General features: G+C 46.5%; 6 non-coding genes and 20 pseudogenes across 6 annotated transcripts; 11 read left to right on the top strand and 15 right to left on the bottom strand.

Moving 5' to 3' along the window:
• Positions 1–746: 746 nt before the first annotated feature.
• On the bottom strand, positions 747–865 carry LOC148245993 (5S ribosomal RNA; annotated as a pseudogene).
• Positions 866–1,074: 209 nt separating this feature from the next.
• On the bottom strand, positions 1,075–1,193 carry LOC148245992 (5S ribosomal RNA; annotated as a pseudogene).
• Positions 1,194–1,397: 204 nt separating this feature from the next.
• Positions 1,398–1,515, bottom strand: LOC148245991 (5S ribosomal RNA; annotated as a pseudogene).
• A 561-nt stretch (positions 1,516–2,076) lies between these two features.
• On the bottom strand, positions 2,077–2,195 carry LOC148245990 (5S ribosomal RNA). The gene has a single exon (XR_015815009.1). It is a non-coding gene; the product is annotated as a 5S ribosomal RNA (ribosomal RNA).
• A 205-nt stretch (positions 2,196–2,400) lies between these two features.
• LOC148245989 (5S ribosomal RNA) lies at positions 2,401–2,519 on the bottom strand (annotated as a pseudogene).
• A 563-nt stretch (positions 2,520–3,082) lies between these two features.
• LOC148245988 (5S ribosomal RNA) lies at positions 3,083–3,201 on the bottom strand (annotated as a pseudogene).
• A 206-nt stretch (positions 3,202–3,407) lies between these two features.
• Positions 3,408–3,526, bottom strand: LOC148245987 (5S ribosomal RNA; annotated as a pseudogene).
• Positions 3,527–3,730: 204 nt separating this feature from the next.
• On the bottom strand, positions 3,731–3,848 carry LOC148245986 (5S ribosomal RNA; annotated as a pseudogene).
• A 561-nt stretch (positions 3,849–4,409) lies between these two features.
• Positions 4,410–4,527, bottom strand: LOC148245985 (5S ribosomal RNA; annotated as a pseudogene).
• A 205-nt stretch (positions 4,528–4,732) lies between these two features.
• Positions 4,733–4,851, bottom strand: LOC148245984 (5S ribosomal RNA). Its single transcript, XR_015815922.1, has one exon. It is a non-coding gene; the product is annotated as a 5S ribosomal RNA (ribosomal RNA).
• Positions 4,852–5,408: 557 nt separating this feature from the next.
• LOC148245983 (5S ribosomal RNA) lies at positions 5,409–5,527 on the bottom strand (annotated as a pseudogene).
• Positions 5,528–5,686: 159 nt separating this feature from the next.
• On the bottom strand, positions 5,687–5,803 carry LOC148245982 (5S ribosomal RNA; annotated as a pseudogene).
• A 230-nt stretch (positions 5,804–6,033) lies between these two features.
• LOC148245981 (5S ribosomal RNA) lies at positions 6,034–6,152 on the bottom strand (annotated as a pseudogene).
• An 823-nt stretch (positions 6,153–6,975) lies between these two features.
• On the bottom strand, positions 6,976–7,094 carry LOC148245980 (5S ribosomal RNA; annotated as a pseudogene).
• Positions 7,095–7,299: 205 nt separating this feature from the next.
• On the bottom strand, positions 7,300–7,418 carry LOC148245979 (5S ribosomal RNA). Its single transcript, XR_015815725.1, has one exon. It is a non-coding gene; the product is annotated as a 5S ribosomal RNA (ribosomal RNA).
• A 677-nt stretch (positions 7,419–8,095) lies between these two features.
• On the top strand, positions 8,096–8,214 carry LOC148245978 (5S ribosomal RNA; annotated as a pseudogene).
• A 204-nt stretch (positions 8,215–8,418) lies between these two features.
• On the top strand, positions 8,419–8,537 carry LOC148245977 (5S ribosomal RNA; annotated as a pseudogene).
• A 205-nt stretch (positions 8,538–8,742) lies between these two features.
• On the top strand, positions 8,743–8,861 carry LOC148245976 (5S ribosomal RNA). The gene has a single exon (XR_015815312.1). It is a non-coding gene; the product is annotated as a 5S ribosomal RNA (ribosomal RNA).
• Positions 8,862–9,066: 205 nt separating this feature from the next.
• On the top strand, positions 9,067–9,185 carry LOC148245975 (5S ribosomal RNA). Its single transcript, XR_015814907.1, has one exon. It is a non-coding gene; the product is annotated as a 5S ribosomal RNA (ribosomal RNA).
• Positions 9,186–9,391: 206 nt separating this feature from the next.
• Positions 9,392–9,510, top strand: LOC148245974 (5S ribosomal RNA; annotated as a pseudogene).
• Positions 9,511–9,746: 236 nt separating this feature from the next.
• Positions 9,747–9,864, top strand: LOC148245973 (5S ribosomal RNA; annotated as a pseudogene).
• Positions 9,865–10,066: 202 nt separating this feature from the next.
• Positions 10,067–10,185, top strand: LOC148245972 (5S ribosomal RNA; annotated as a pseudogene).
• A 209-nt stretch (positions 10,186–10,394) lies between these two features.
• On the top strand, positions 10,395–10,513 carry LOC148245971 (5S ribosomal RNA; annotated as a pseudogene).
• A 562-nt stretch (positions 10,514–11,075) lies between these two features.
• LOC148245970 (5S ribosomal RNA) lies at positions 11,076–11,194 on the top strand (annotated as a pseudogene).
• Positions 11,195–11,399: 205 nt separating this feature from the next.
• Positions 11,400–11,518, top strand: LOC148245969 (5S ribosomal RNA). Its single transcript, XR_015814717.1, has one exon. It is a non-coding gene; the product is annotated as a 5S ribosomal RNA (ribosomal RNA).
• Positions 11,519–12,755: 1,237 nt separating this feature from the next.
• Positions 12,756–12,874, top strand: LOC148245968 (5S ribosomal RNA; annotated as a pseudogene).
• The last annotated feature ends 201 nt before the right edge of the window (positions 12,875–13,075 follow it).

Raw genomic sequence — 13,075 nt, 5'->3', positions numbered from 1 at the left:
AAAATGGGTGAAATATGAGGACTTCGCAGGAGGTCACCCATCCGAGTACTTTTCTCGCCCAAGCACCCTTAACTGCGGAGTTCTGATAGAATCCGTTGCATTAGTGCTGGTATGATCCCTTATGTTTCATTCTGCACTGCAAATACATACACTCTTTCTCCTTCCAACCCCCCTCCCGTCATTTGTTTCCTTGTGCGTGCACTCTGCATCTCTCTTTCTCGTTCTTCCCCCTCCCATCATTTATTTCCTTGTGCGTGCGCACTGCACCTCCCGTGCTCGTTCTAATATCAAGTAAAATGCTACGGTACCGTGACTCACATTTGCGAATAAACCTGAGGACCATAATTCAAGTCGCGCGTATCGTCGAAAGAATCATCTGCAAAAAAATGGGTGCAACACGAGGACTTCTTGAGAAAATGGGTGAAATATAAGGACTTCACAGGAGGTCACCCATCCTGGTGCTACTCTCGCCCAAGCACCCTTAACTTGCGGAGTTCTGATAGAATCCGTTGCATTGGTGTTGGTATGATTGCTCATGTTTCATTCTGCGCTGCAAATACATACACTTTTTTTCCCTCCATCCCTCCTCCCGTCATTTGTTTCCTTGTGCGTGCACTCTGCATCTCTCCTTCTCGTTCTAATATCGATTAAAATGCCCCTACTTCTTGACTCACATTTGCGTATAAACCAGTGGACCCTAGATCCAGTCGCGCGTAACGTCGAACGACCCGTCTGAAAAAAAAAAATTAGTGCAACACGAGGACTTCCCAGGAGGTCACCCATCCGAGTACTACTCTCGCCCAAACACACTTATCTGCGGAGTTCTGATAGGATCCGGTGCATTAGTGCTGGTATGATCGCACCAGTTTAATTTCGCGCTGCAAATACATAAACTCCTTCTCCTTTCTTCCCCCTCCCGTCATTTGTTTCCTTGTGCATGCGCACTGCACCTCTCGTTCTCGTTCAAATATCAAGTAAAATTCTACGGCGCCGTGACTCACATTTGCGAATAAATATGCGGACTATAATTAAAGTCGCGCGTAACGTCGAACGGCACATCTGAAAAAAAGAAAATGGGTGCAACACGAGAATTTCCCAGGAGGTAACCCATCATTGTACTACTTTCGCCAAAGCACACTTAACTTCGGAGTTCTGATGGGATCCGGTGCATTTGTGCTGGTGTGACCGCACCTGTTTAATTTTGTGCTGAAAATACATACACTCCTTCTTCCCTCCCCTCCTCCCATCATTTGTTTCCTTGTGCGTTCACACTGCACCTCTCCTTCTCGTTCTAATATTGATAAAAATGCCCCTGATTTTTGACTCACATTTGCGTATAAACCAGCGGACCATAGCTCCAGTCGCGCGAAACGTCGAACGACCCATCTGAAAAAAAATTGTTGCGATACGAGGACTTCCCAAGAGGCCACCCATCCGAGTACTACTCTCACCCAAGCACACTTAACTGCAGAGTTCTGATGGGATCCAGTGCATTAGTGCTGCTATGATGCCACTTGTTTAAATTTGTGCTTCAAATACATACACTCCTTCTCTTTTCTTCCTCCTCCCGTCATTTGTTTCCTTGTGCGTGCGCACTGCACCTCCCGTACTCGTTCTAATATCAAGTAAAATACCACGGCGCCGTGACTCAAATTTGCGAATAAACCTGCGGACCATAAATCAAGTCGCGCGTAACGTCAGAAGAATCATCTGCAAAAAGATGGGTGAAACACGAGGACCTCCCAAGAAAATAGTTGAAATATAAGGACTTCGCAGGAGGTCCCCCATCCGAGTACTTTTCTCGCCCAAGCACCCTTAACTGTAGAGTTTTGATAGAATCCGTTGCATTAGTCCTGGTATGATCCTTCATGTTTCATTCTGCACTGTAAATACATACACTCTTTCTCCTTCCATCCCCCCTCCCGTCATTTGTTTCCTTGTGCGTGCACTCTGCATCTCTCTTTCTCGTTCTAATATCAAGTAATATGCCTCGGCACCGTGACTCACCTTTACAAATGAGCCAGCGGATTATAATTCCATTCGCGCGTAACGTCGAACAACCCATCCGAAAAAAAATAGGTGCAACACGAGGGCTTCCCAAGTGGTCACCCATCCGAGTACTACCCTCGCCCAAGCACACTTAACTGCGGAGTTCTTATGGGATCCGGAGCTTTAGTGCTAGTATGATCGCATCTGTTTAATTTCACGCTGCAAATACATACACTCCTTCTCCTTTCTTCCCCCTCCTGTCATTTGTTTCCTTGTGCGTTCACACTTCACCTCTCATTCTCGTTCTAATATCGATTAAAATGCCCCTGCTTCTTGACACACATTTGCATTTAAACCAGCGAACCCTAGTTCCAGACGCGCGTAACGTCGAACGACCTGTCTGAAAAAAAATTGGTGCGACACGAGGACTTCCGAGGAGGACACCCATCCGAGTACTAATCTCACCCAAGCACACTTAACTGCGGAGTTCTGATGGGATCCGGTGCATTAGTGCTGTTATGATCGTACCTGTTTAATTTCGCGCTGCAAATACATAAACTCATTCTCCTTCCTTCCCCCTCCTGCCATTTGTTTCCTTATGCGTGCGCACTGCACCTCCCGTGCTCGTTCTAATATCAAGTAAAATGCTACAGTACCGTGACTCACATTTGCGAATAAACCTGAGGACCATAATGCAAGTCGCGCGTATCGTCGAAAGAATCATCTGCAAAAAAAGGGGTGCAACACGCGGACTTCCTAAGAAAATGGGAGAAATATAAGGACTTCGCAGGTGGTCACCCATCCTAGTGCTACTCTTGCCCAAGCACCCCTAACTTGCGGAGTTCTGATAGAATCCGTTGCATTGGTGCTTGTATGATTGCTCATGTTTCATTCTGCGCTGCAAATACATACACTTTTTCTCCCTCCATCCCCCCTCCCGTCATTTGTTTCCTTGTGCGTGCACTCTGCATCTCTCATTCTCGTTCTAATATCGATTAAAATGCCCCTACTTCTTGACTCACATTTGCGTATAAACCAGTGGACCCTAGTTCCAGTCGCGCGTAACGTCGAACGACTCGTCTGAAAAAAAAAATTAGTGCGACACGAGTACTTCCCAGGAGGTCACCCATCCGAGTACTACTCTCGCCCAAGCACACTTATCTGCGGAGTTCTGATGGGATCTGGTTCATTAGTGCTGGTATGATCGCACCAGTTTAATTTCGCGCTGCAAATACAAAAACTCCTCCTTTCTTCCCACTCCCGTCATTTGTTTCCTTGTGCGTGCGCACTGCACCTCTCGTTCTCGTTCAAATTTCAAGTAAAATGCCATGGCACCGTGACTCACATTTGCGAATAAATCTGCGGACCATAATTAAAGTCGCGCGTAACGTCGAACGACACATTTAAAAAAAAGAAAATGGGTGCAATACGAGAACTTCCTAGGAGGGAACCCATCATTGTACTACTTTCGCCAAAGCACACTTAACTTCGGAGTTCTGATGGGATCCGGTGCATTTGTACTGGTGTGACCGCACCTGTTTAATTTCGTGCTAAAAATACATACACACCTTCTTCCCTCCCCCCCTCCCATCATTTGTTTCCTTGTGCGTTCACACTGCACCTCTCCTTCTCGTTGTAATATCGATAAAAATGCCCCTGATTTTTGACTCACAATTGTGTATAAACCAGCGGACCATAGTTCCAATCGTGCGTAACGTCGAACGACCCATCTGAAAAAAAATTGTTACGATACGAGGACTTCCCAAGAGGTCACCCATCCGAGTACTACTCTCGCCCAAGCACAATTAACCGCAGAGTTCTGATGGGATCCAGTGCATTAGTGCTGGTATGATGCCACTTGTTTAATTTTGCGCTTCAAATACATACACTCCTTCTCTTTTCTTCCTCCTCCCGTCATTTGTTTCCTTGTGCGTGCGCACTGCACCTCCCGTACTCGTTCTAATATCAAGTAAAATGCCACAGGGCCGTGACTCAAATTTGCGAATAAACCTGCAGACCATAAATTAAGTCGCGCGTAACGTCAAAAGAATCATCTGCAAAAAGATGGGTGCAACACGAGGACCTTCCAAGAAAATCGGTGAAATATAAGGACTTCACTAGAGGTCACCCATCCGAGTACTTTTCTCGCCCAAGCACCCTTAACTGCGGAGTTCTGATAGAATCCGTTGCATTAGTGCTGGTATGATCCCTCATGTTTAATTCTGCACTGCAAATACATACACTCTTTCTCCTTCCATCCCCCCTCCCATCATTTGATTCCTTGTGCGTGCACTCTGCATCTCTCTTCCTTGTTCTAATATCAAGTAATATACCCTGGCACTGTGACTCACCTTTGCAAATGAAGCAGCGGTTTATAATTTCATTCGCGCGTAACGTCGAACAACACATCCGAAAAAAAATAGGTGCAACACGAAGGCTTCCCAAGTGGTCACCCATCCGAGTACTACCCTCGCCCAAGCACACTTTACTACGGAGTTCTGATGGGATCCGGAGCTTACTGCTGGTATGATCGCACCTATTTAATTTCGCGCAGCAAATACATACACTCCTTCTCCTTTCTTCCCCCTCCCGTCATTTGTTTCCTTGTGCGTTCACACTTCACCTCTCATTCTCGTTCTAATATCGATTAAAATACCCCTGCTTCTTGACTCACATTTGCGTATAAACCAGCGGACCCTAGTTCCAGACGCGCATAACGTCGAACGACCCGTCTGAAAAAAAATTGGTGCGACACGAGGACTTCCCAGGAGGTCACCCATCCGAGTACTAATCTCGCCCAAGCACACTTCACTGCGGAGTTCTGATGGGATCCGGTGCATTAGTGCTGGTATGATCGCACCTGTTTAATTTTGTGCTGCAAATACATAAACTCATTCTCCTTTCTTCCCTCTCCCGTCATTTTTTTCATTGTGCGTGCGCACTGCACCTCCCGTTCTCGTTCTAAATCAAGTAAAATGCTACAGCGCCGTGACTCACATTTGCGAATAAACCTGAGGACCATAATTTAAGTCGCGCGTATCGTCGAAAGAATCATCTACAAAAAAATGGGTGCAACACGAGGACTTCACAAGAAAATGGGTGAAATATAAGGACTTCGCATGAGGTAACCCATGCTAGTACTACTCTCGCCCAAGCACCCTTACCTACGGAGTTCTGATAGAATCCGTTGCGTTAGTGCTGGTATGATCGCACCTGTTTCATTCCGTGCTGAAAATACATACACTCCTTCTCCTTCCCTCCCCCTCCCATCAATTGTTTCCTTGTGCGTTCACACTGCACTTCTCCTTCTCGTTCTAATATCGATTAAAATGCCCCTGCTTCTTGACTCACCTTTGCGTATAAACCAGCGGACCGTAGTTCCAGTCGTGCGTAGCGTCGAACGACCTGTCTGAAAAAAATTGGTGCGATACGAGGACTTCCCAGGAGGTCACCCATCCGAGTACTACACTCGCACAAGCACACATAACTGCGGAGTTCTGATCGGATCCGGTGCATTAGTGCTGGTATGATCGCACCTGTTTAATTTCGCACTGTAAATACATACACTCCTTCTCCTTTCTTCCCCCTCCCGTCATTTGTTTCCTTGTGCGTTCACACTTCACCTCTCATTCTCGTTTTAATATCGATTATAATTCCATTCGCGCGTAATGTCGAACAACCCATCCGAAAAAAAATTGGTGCAACACGAGGGCTTCCCAAGTGGTCACCCATCCGAGTACTACCCTCGCCCAAGCACACTTAACTGCGGAGTTCTGATGGGATCCGGAGCTTTAGTGCTGGTATGATTTCGCGCTGCAAATGCGTACACTCATTCTCCTTTTTAATTTCGCGTTGCAAATGCATACACTCATTCTCCTTTCTTCCACCTCCCATCATTTGTTTCCTTGTGCGTTCACACTTCACCTCTCATTCTCGTTCTAATATCGATTAAAATGCCCCTGCTTCTTGACTCACATTTGCGTATAAACCAGCGGTCCCTAGTTCCAGACGAGCGTAACGTCGAATGACACGTCTGAAAAAAAATTGGTGCGACACGAGGACTTCCCAGGAGGTCACCCATCCGAGTACTAATCTCCCCCAAGCACACTTCACTGCGGAGTTCTGATGGGATTCGGTACATTAGTGCTGGTATGATCGCACCTGTTTAATTTTGCGATGCAAATACATAAACTCATTCCCCTTTCTTCCCCCTCCCGTCATTTGTTTCCTTGTGCGTGCGCACTGCACCTCCCATTCTCGTTATAATATCAAGTAAAATGCTAAAGCGCCGTGACTCACATTTGCGAATAAACCTGAGGACCATAATTCAAGTCGCGCGTAACATCGAAAGAATCATCTGCAAAAAAATGGGTGCAACACGAGGACTTCACAAGAAAATGGGTGAAATATAAGGACTTCGCAGGAGGTAACCCATGCTAGTACTACTCTCGCCCAAGCACCCTTACCTACGGAGTTCTGATAGAATCCGTTGCATTAGTGCTGGTATGATCGCACTTGTTTCTTTTCGTGCTGAAAATACATCCACTCCTTCTCCTTCCCTCCCCCACCCATCAATTGTTTCCTTGTGCGTTCACACTGCACATCTCTTTCTCGTTCTAATATCGATTAAAATGGGAGCAACACGAGGACATCACAAGAAAATGAGTGAAATATAAGGACTTCGCAGGAGGTAACCCATGCTAGTACTACTCTCGCCCAAGAACCCTTACCTACGGAGTTCTGATAGAATCCGTTGCATTAGTGCTGGTATGACCGCGCTTGTTTCATTTCGTGCTGAAAATACATACACTCCTTCTCCTTCCCTACCCCTCCCATTAATTGTTTCCTTGTGCGTTCACACTGCACCTCTCTTTTTCGTTCTAATATCGATTAAAATGCCCCTACTTCTTGACTCACATTTGCGTATAAACCAGCGGACCCTAGTTCCAGTCCTGCGTAACGTCGAACGACCCGTCTGAAAAAAAATTTTTGCAACACAAGGACTTCCCAGGAGGTCACCCATCCGAGTACTACTCTCGCCCAAGCACACTTAACTGCGGAGTTCTGATGGGATCCGGTGCATTAATGCTGGTATGATCACACCTATTTCATTTTGTGCTGAAAATACATACACTCTTTCTCCTTCCCTCCCCCTCCCATCAATTGTTTCCTTATGCGTTCACATTGCACCTCTCATTCTCATTCTAATATCGATTAAAATGCCCCTGCTTCTTGACTCACATTTGCGTATAAACCAGCGGACCCTAGTTCTCGTCGCGCGTAACGTCGAACAACCTGTCTGAAAAAAAATTGGTGCAACACGAGAACTTCCCAGGAGGTCACCCATCCGAGTACTACTCTCGCCCAAGCACACTTAACTACGGAGTTCTGATGGGATCCGGTGCATTAATGCTGGTATGATCGCACCCGTCTAATACCACGCTGCAAATACATAAACTCCTTCCCCTTTCTTCCCCCTCCCGTCATTTGTTTCCTTGTGCGTGCGCAATGCACCTACCACTTGGGAAGCCCTCGTGTTGCACCTATTTTTTTTCGGATGGGTTGTTCGACATTACGCGCGAATGGAATTATAAACCGCTGGTTCATTTGCAAAGGTGAGTCACGGTGCTGGGGCATATTACTTGATATTAGAACGAGAAAGAGAGATGCAGAGTGCACGCACAAGGAAACAAATGACGGGAGGGGGGATGAAAGGAGAAAGAGTGTATGTATTTGCAGTGCAGAATGAAACATGAGGGATCATACCAGCACTAATGCAACGGATTCTATCAGAACTCCGCAGTTAAGGGTGCTTGGGCGAGAAAAGAACTCGGATGGGTGACCTCCTGCGAAGTCCTTATATTTCACCCATTTTCTTAGGAAGTCCTCGTGTTGCAACCATTTTTTTGCAGATGATTCTTTCGACGGTACGCGCGACTTGAATTATGGTCCTCAGGTTTATTCGCAAATGTGAGTCACGGCGCCGTGGCATTTTACTTGATATTAGAACGAGATCGGGAGGTGCAGTTCGCACGCACAAGGAAACAAATGACGGGAAGGGGAAGAAAGGGGAATGAGTTTATGTATTTGCAGCACGAAATTAAACAGGTGCGATCATACCAGCACTAATACACCGGATCCTATCAGAACTCCGCGGTTATGTGTGCTTGGGCGAGATTAGTACTCTGATGGATGACCTCCTGGGAAGTCCTCGTGTCGCACCAATTTTTTTCAGACGGGTCGTTCAACGTTACGCACATCTGGAACTAGGATCCGCTGGTTTATACGCAAATCTGAGTCACGGCGACGTGGCATTTTACTTGATATTAGAACGAGTACGGGAGGTGCAATGCGCACGCACAAGGAAACAAATGACGGGATGAGGAAGAAAAGAGAAGGAGTGTATGTAGTTGAAGTGCAAAATTAAACAAGTGGCATCATACCAGCACTAATGCACTGGATCCCATCAGAACTCCGCAGTTAAGTGTGCTTGGGCGAGAGTAGTACTCGGATTGGTCGCCACTTGTGAAGTCCTCGTGTTGCACCCATTTTTTTGCAGATGATTCTTTCGACGTTACGCGCGACTTGAATTATGGTCCTCAGGTTTATTCGGAAATGTGAGTCACGGCGCTATAGCATTTTACTTGATATTAGAACGAGAACGGGAGGTGTAGTGCGCACGCACAAGGAAACAAATGACGGGAGGGGGAAAAAAGGGGAATGAGTTTATGTATTTGCAGCACAAAATTAAAGAGGTGCGATCATACCAGCACTAATGCACCGGATCCCATCAGAACTCCGCAGTGAAGTGTGATTGGGCGAGATTAGTACTCGGATGGGTGACCTCCTGGGAAGTCCTCGTGTCGCACCAATTTTTTTTCAGACGGGTCGCTCGACGTTACCCGCGTCTGGAACTAGGGTCTGCTGGTTTATACGCAAATGTGAGTCAAGAAGCAGGGGCATTTTAATCGATATTAGAACGAGAATGAGAGGTGAAGTGTGAACGCACAAGGAAACAAATGACGGGAGGGGGAAGAAAGGAGAAGGAGTGTATGTATTTGCAGCGCGAAATTAAACAGGTGCGATCATACCAGCACTAAAGCTCCGGATCCCATCAGAACTCCGCAGTTAAGTGTGCTTGGGCGAGGGTAGTACTCGGATGGGTGACCCCTTGGGAAGCCCACGTGTTGCACCTATTTTTTTTAGGATGGGTTGTTCGACGTTACGCGTGAATGGAATTATAAACCGCTGGTTCATTTGCAAAGGTGAGTCACGGTGCCGGGTCATATTACTTGATATTAGAATGAGAAAGAGAGATGCAGAGTGCACGCACAAGGAAACAAATAACGGGAGGGGGGATGGAAGGAGAAAGAGTGTATGTATTTGCAGTGCAGAATGAAACATGTGGGATCATACCAGCACTAATGCAACGGATTCTATCAGAACTCCGCAGTTAAGGGTGCTTGGGCGAGAAAAGTACTCGGATGGGTGACCTCCTGCGAAGTCCTTATATTTCACCCATTTTCTTGGGAGGTCCTCGTGTTGCACCCGTCTTTTTGCAGATGATTCATTCGACGTTACGCGCGACTTGATTTATGGTCCGTAGGTTTATTCGCAAATGTGAGTCACGGCGCCGTGGCATTTTACTTGATATTAGAACGAGTACGGGAGGTGCAGTGCGCATGCACAAGGAAACAAATGACGGGATGAGGAAGAAAAGAGAAGGAGTGTATGTAATTGAAGCGCAAAATTAAACAAGTGGCATCATACCAGCGCTAATGCACTGGATCCCATCAGAACTCTGCAGTTAAGTGTGCTTGGGAGAGAATAGTACTCGGATGGGTGACCTCTTGGGAAGTCCTCGTATCGCAACAATTTTTTTTAGATGGGTCGTTCGACGTTACGAGTGACTGGAACTATGGTCCGCTTGTTTATACGCAAATGTGAGTCAAGAATCAGGGGCATTTTAATCGATATTAGAACGAGAAGGAGAGGTGCAGTGTGAACGTACAAGGAAACAAATGATGGGAGGGGGGAGGGAAGAAGGAGTGTATGTATTTTCAGCACGAAATTAAACAGGTGCGGTCACACCAGCACAAATGCACCGGATCCCATCAGAACTCCGCAGTTAAGTGTGCTTTGACGAAAGTAGTACAATGATGGGTTACCTCATGGGAAGTTCTCGTGTTGCACCCATTTTCTTTTTTTCAGATGTGCCGTGCGACGTTACGCGCGACTTTAATTATGGTCTGCAGATTTATTCGCAAATGTGAGTCACGACGCTGTGGCATTTTACTTGATATTTGAACGAGAACGAGAGGTGCAGTGCGCACGCACAAGGAAACAAATCACGGGAGGGGGAAGAAAGGAGAAGTAGTTTATGTATTTGCAGCGCAAAATTAAACAGGTGCGATCATACCAGCACTAATGCACCGGATCCCATCAGAACTCCGCAGTTAAGTGTGCTTGGGCGTGAGTCGTACTCGGATGGGTGACCTCCTGGGAAGTACTCGTGTCACACTAATTTTTCTTTTCAGACGGGTCGTTCGACGTTACGCGCGACTGGAACTAGGGTCCACTGGTTTATACGCAAATGTGAGTCAAGAAACAGGGGTATTTTAATCGATATTAGAACGAGAAGGAGAGATGCAAAGTGCACGCACAAGGAAACAAATTATGGGAGGGGGAATGGAGGGAGAAAAAGTGTATGTATTTGCAGCGCAGAATGAAACATGAGCAATCATACCAGCATCAATGCAACGGATTTTATCAGAACTCCGCAAGTTAAGGGTGCTTGGGCGAGAGTAGCACTATTATGGGTGACCTCCTGCGAAGTCCTTATATTTCACCCATTTTCTTAGGAAGTCCTCGTGTTGTACCCATTTTGTTGCAGATGATTCTTTCGACATTACGCGCGACTTGAATTATGGTCCTCAGGTTTATTCGCAAATGTGAGTCACGGTGCTGTAGCATTTTACTTGATATTAAACGAGAACGGGAGCTACAGTGCGCACGGACAAGGAAACAAATGACGGGAGGGGGACGAAAGGGGAATGAGTTTATGTATTTGCAGCGCGAAATTAAACAGGTGCAATCATTCCAGCACTAATTCACCGGATCCCATCAGAACTCCGCAGTTAAGTGTGCTTGGGTGAGAGTAGTACTCGGATGGGTGACCTCTTTGGAAGTCCTCGTGTCGCACCAATTTTTTTTCAGACGGGTCGTTCGACGTTACGCGCGACTGGAATTAGGGTCCACTGGTTTATACGCAAATGTGAGTCAAGAAGCAGGGGCATTTTAATCGATATTAGAACGAGAATGAGAGGTGAAGTGTGAACGCACAAGGAAACAAATGACCGGAGGGGGAAGAAAGGAGAAGGAGTGTATGTATTTGCAGTGCGAAATTAAACAGGTGCGATCATACCATCACTAAAGCCCCGGATCCCATCAGAACTCCGCAGTTAAGTGTGCTTGGGCGAGAGTAGTACTCGGATGGGTGACCACTTGGGAAGCCCTCGTGTTGCACCTATTTTTTTCGGATGGGTTGTTCGACGTTACGCGCGAATGGAATTATAAACCGCTGGTTCATTTGCAAAGGTGAGTCACGGTGCCGGGGCATATTACTTGATATTAGAACGAGAAAGAGAGATGCAGAGTGCACGCACAAGGAAACAAATGACGGGAGGGGGGATGGGAGGAGAAAGAGTGTATGTATTTGTAGTGCAAAATGAAACATGAGGGATCATACCAGCACTAATGCAAAGGATTCTATCAGAACTCCGCAGTTAAGGGTGCTTGGGCGAGATAAGTACTCTGATGGGTGACCTCCTGCGAAGTCCTTATATTTCACCCATTTTCTTGGGAGGTCCTCGTGTTGCACCCATCTTTTTACAGATGATTCTTTCGACGTTACGCACGACTTGATTTATGGTGCGCAGGTTTATTCGCAAATGTGAGTCATGGCGCCGTGGCATTTTACTTGATATTAGAACGAGTACGGGAGGTGCAGTGCGCACGCACAAGGAAACAAATGACGGGATGAGGAAGAAAAGAGAAGGAGTGTATGTATTTTAAGCGCAAAATTAAACAAATGGCATCATACCAGCAGTAATGCACTGGATCCCATCAGAACTCTGCAGTTAAGTGTGCTTGGGCGAGAGTAGTACTTGGATGGGTGACCTGCTAGGAAATCCTCGTGTCGCACCAATTTTTTTTCAAACGGGTCGTTCGACGTTACGCGCGACTGGAACGAGGGTCCGCTGGTTTATACGCAAATGTGAGTCAGGAAGAAGGGTCATTTTAATCGATATTAGAACGAGAAGGAGAGGTGCAGTGTGAACGCACAAGGAAACAATTGATGGGAAGGGGAGGGAAGGAGAAGGAGTGTATGTATTTTCAGCACGAAATGAAACAGGTGCGATCATACCAGCACTAATGCAACGGATTCTATCAGAACTCCGTAGGTAAGGGTGCTTGGGCGAGAGTAGTTCTAGCATGGGTTACCTTCTGCGAAGTCCTTATATTTTACCAATTTTCTTAGGAAGTCCTCGTGTTGCACCCTTTTTTTTGCAGATGATTCGTTCGACGTTACGCGCGACTTGAATTATGGTCCTCAGGTTTATTCGCAAATGTGAGTCACGGCGCCGTGGCATTTTACTTGATAGTAAAATGAGAACGGGAGGTGCAGTGCGCACGCACAGGGAAACAAATGACGGGAGGGGGAAGAAAGGGGAATGAGTTTATGTATTTGCAGCGCGAAATTAAACAAGTGCGATCATATCGGCACTAATGCATCGGATCCCATCAGAACTCCGCAGTGAAGTGTGCTTCGGCGAGATTAGTACTCGGATGGGTGACCTCCTGGGAAGTCCTCGTGTTGCACCAATTTTTTTTCAGATGGGTCGTTCGACGTTACGCGTGTCTAGCACTAGGGTCCGCTGGTTTATACGCAAATGTGAGTCAAGAAGCAGGGGCATTTTAATCGATATTAGAATGAGAATGAGAGGTGAAGTGTGAACGCACAAGGAAACAAATGACGGGAGGGGGAAGAAAGGAGATAGAGTGTATGTATTTGCAGCGCGAAATT

This window comes from Carica papaya, chromosome 8 (assembly GCF_054855325.1).
Source record: "Carica papaya isolate Zhongbai chromosome 8, ASM5485532v1, whole genome shotgun sequence".
Lineage (NCBI taxonomy): Eukaryota > Viridiplantae > Streptophyta > Magnoliopsida > Brassicales > Caricaceae > Carica > Carica papaya.
This window is presented reverse-complemented; position numbering and strand designations above follow the sequence as displayed.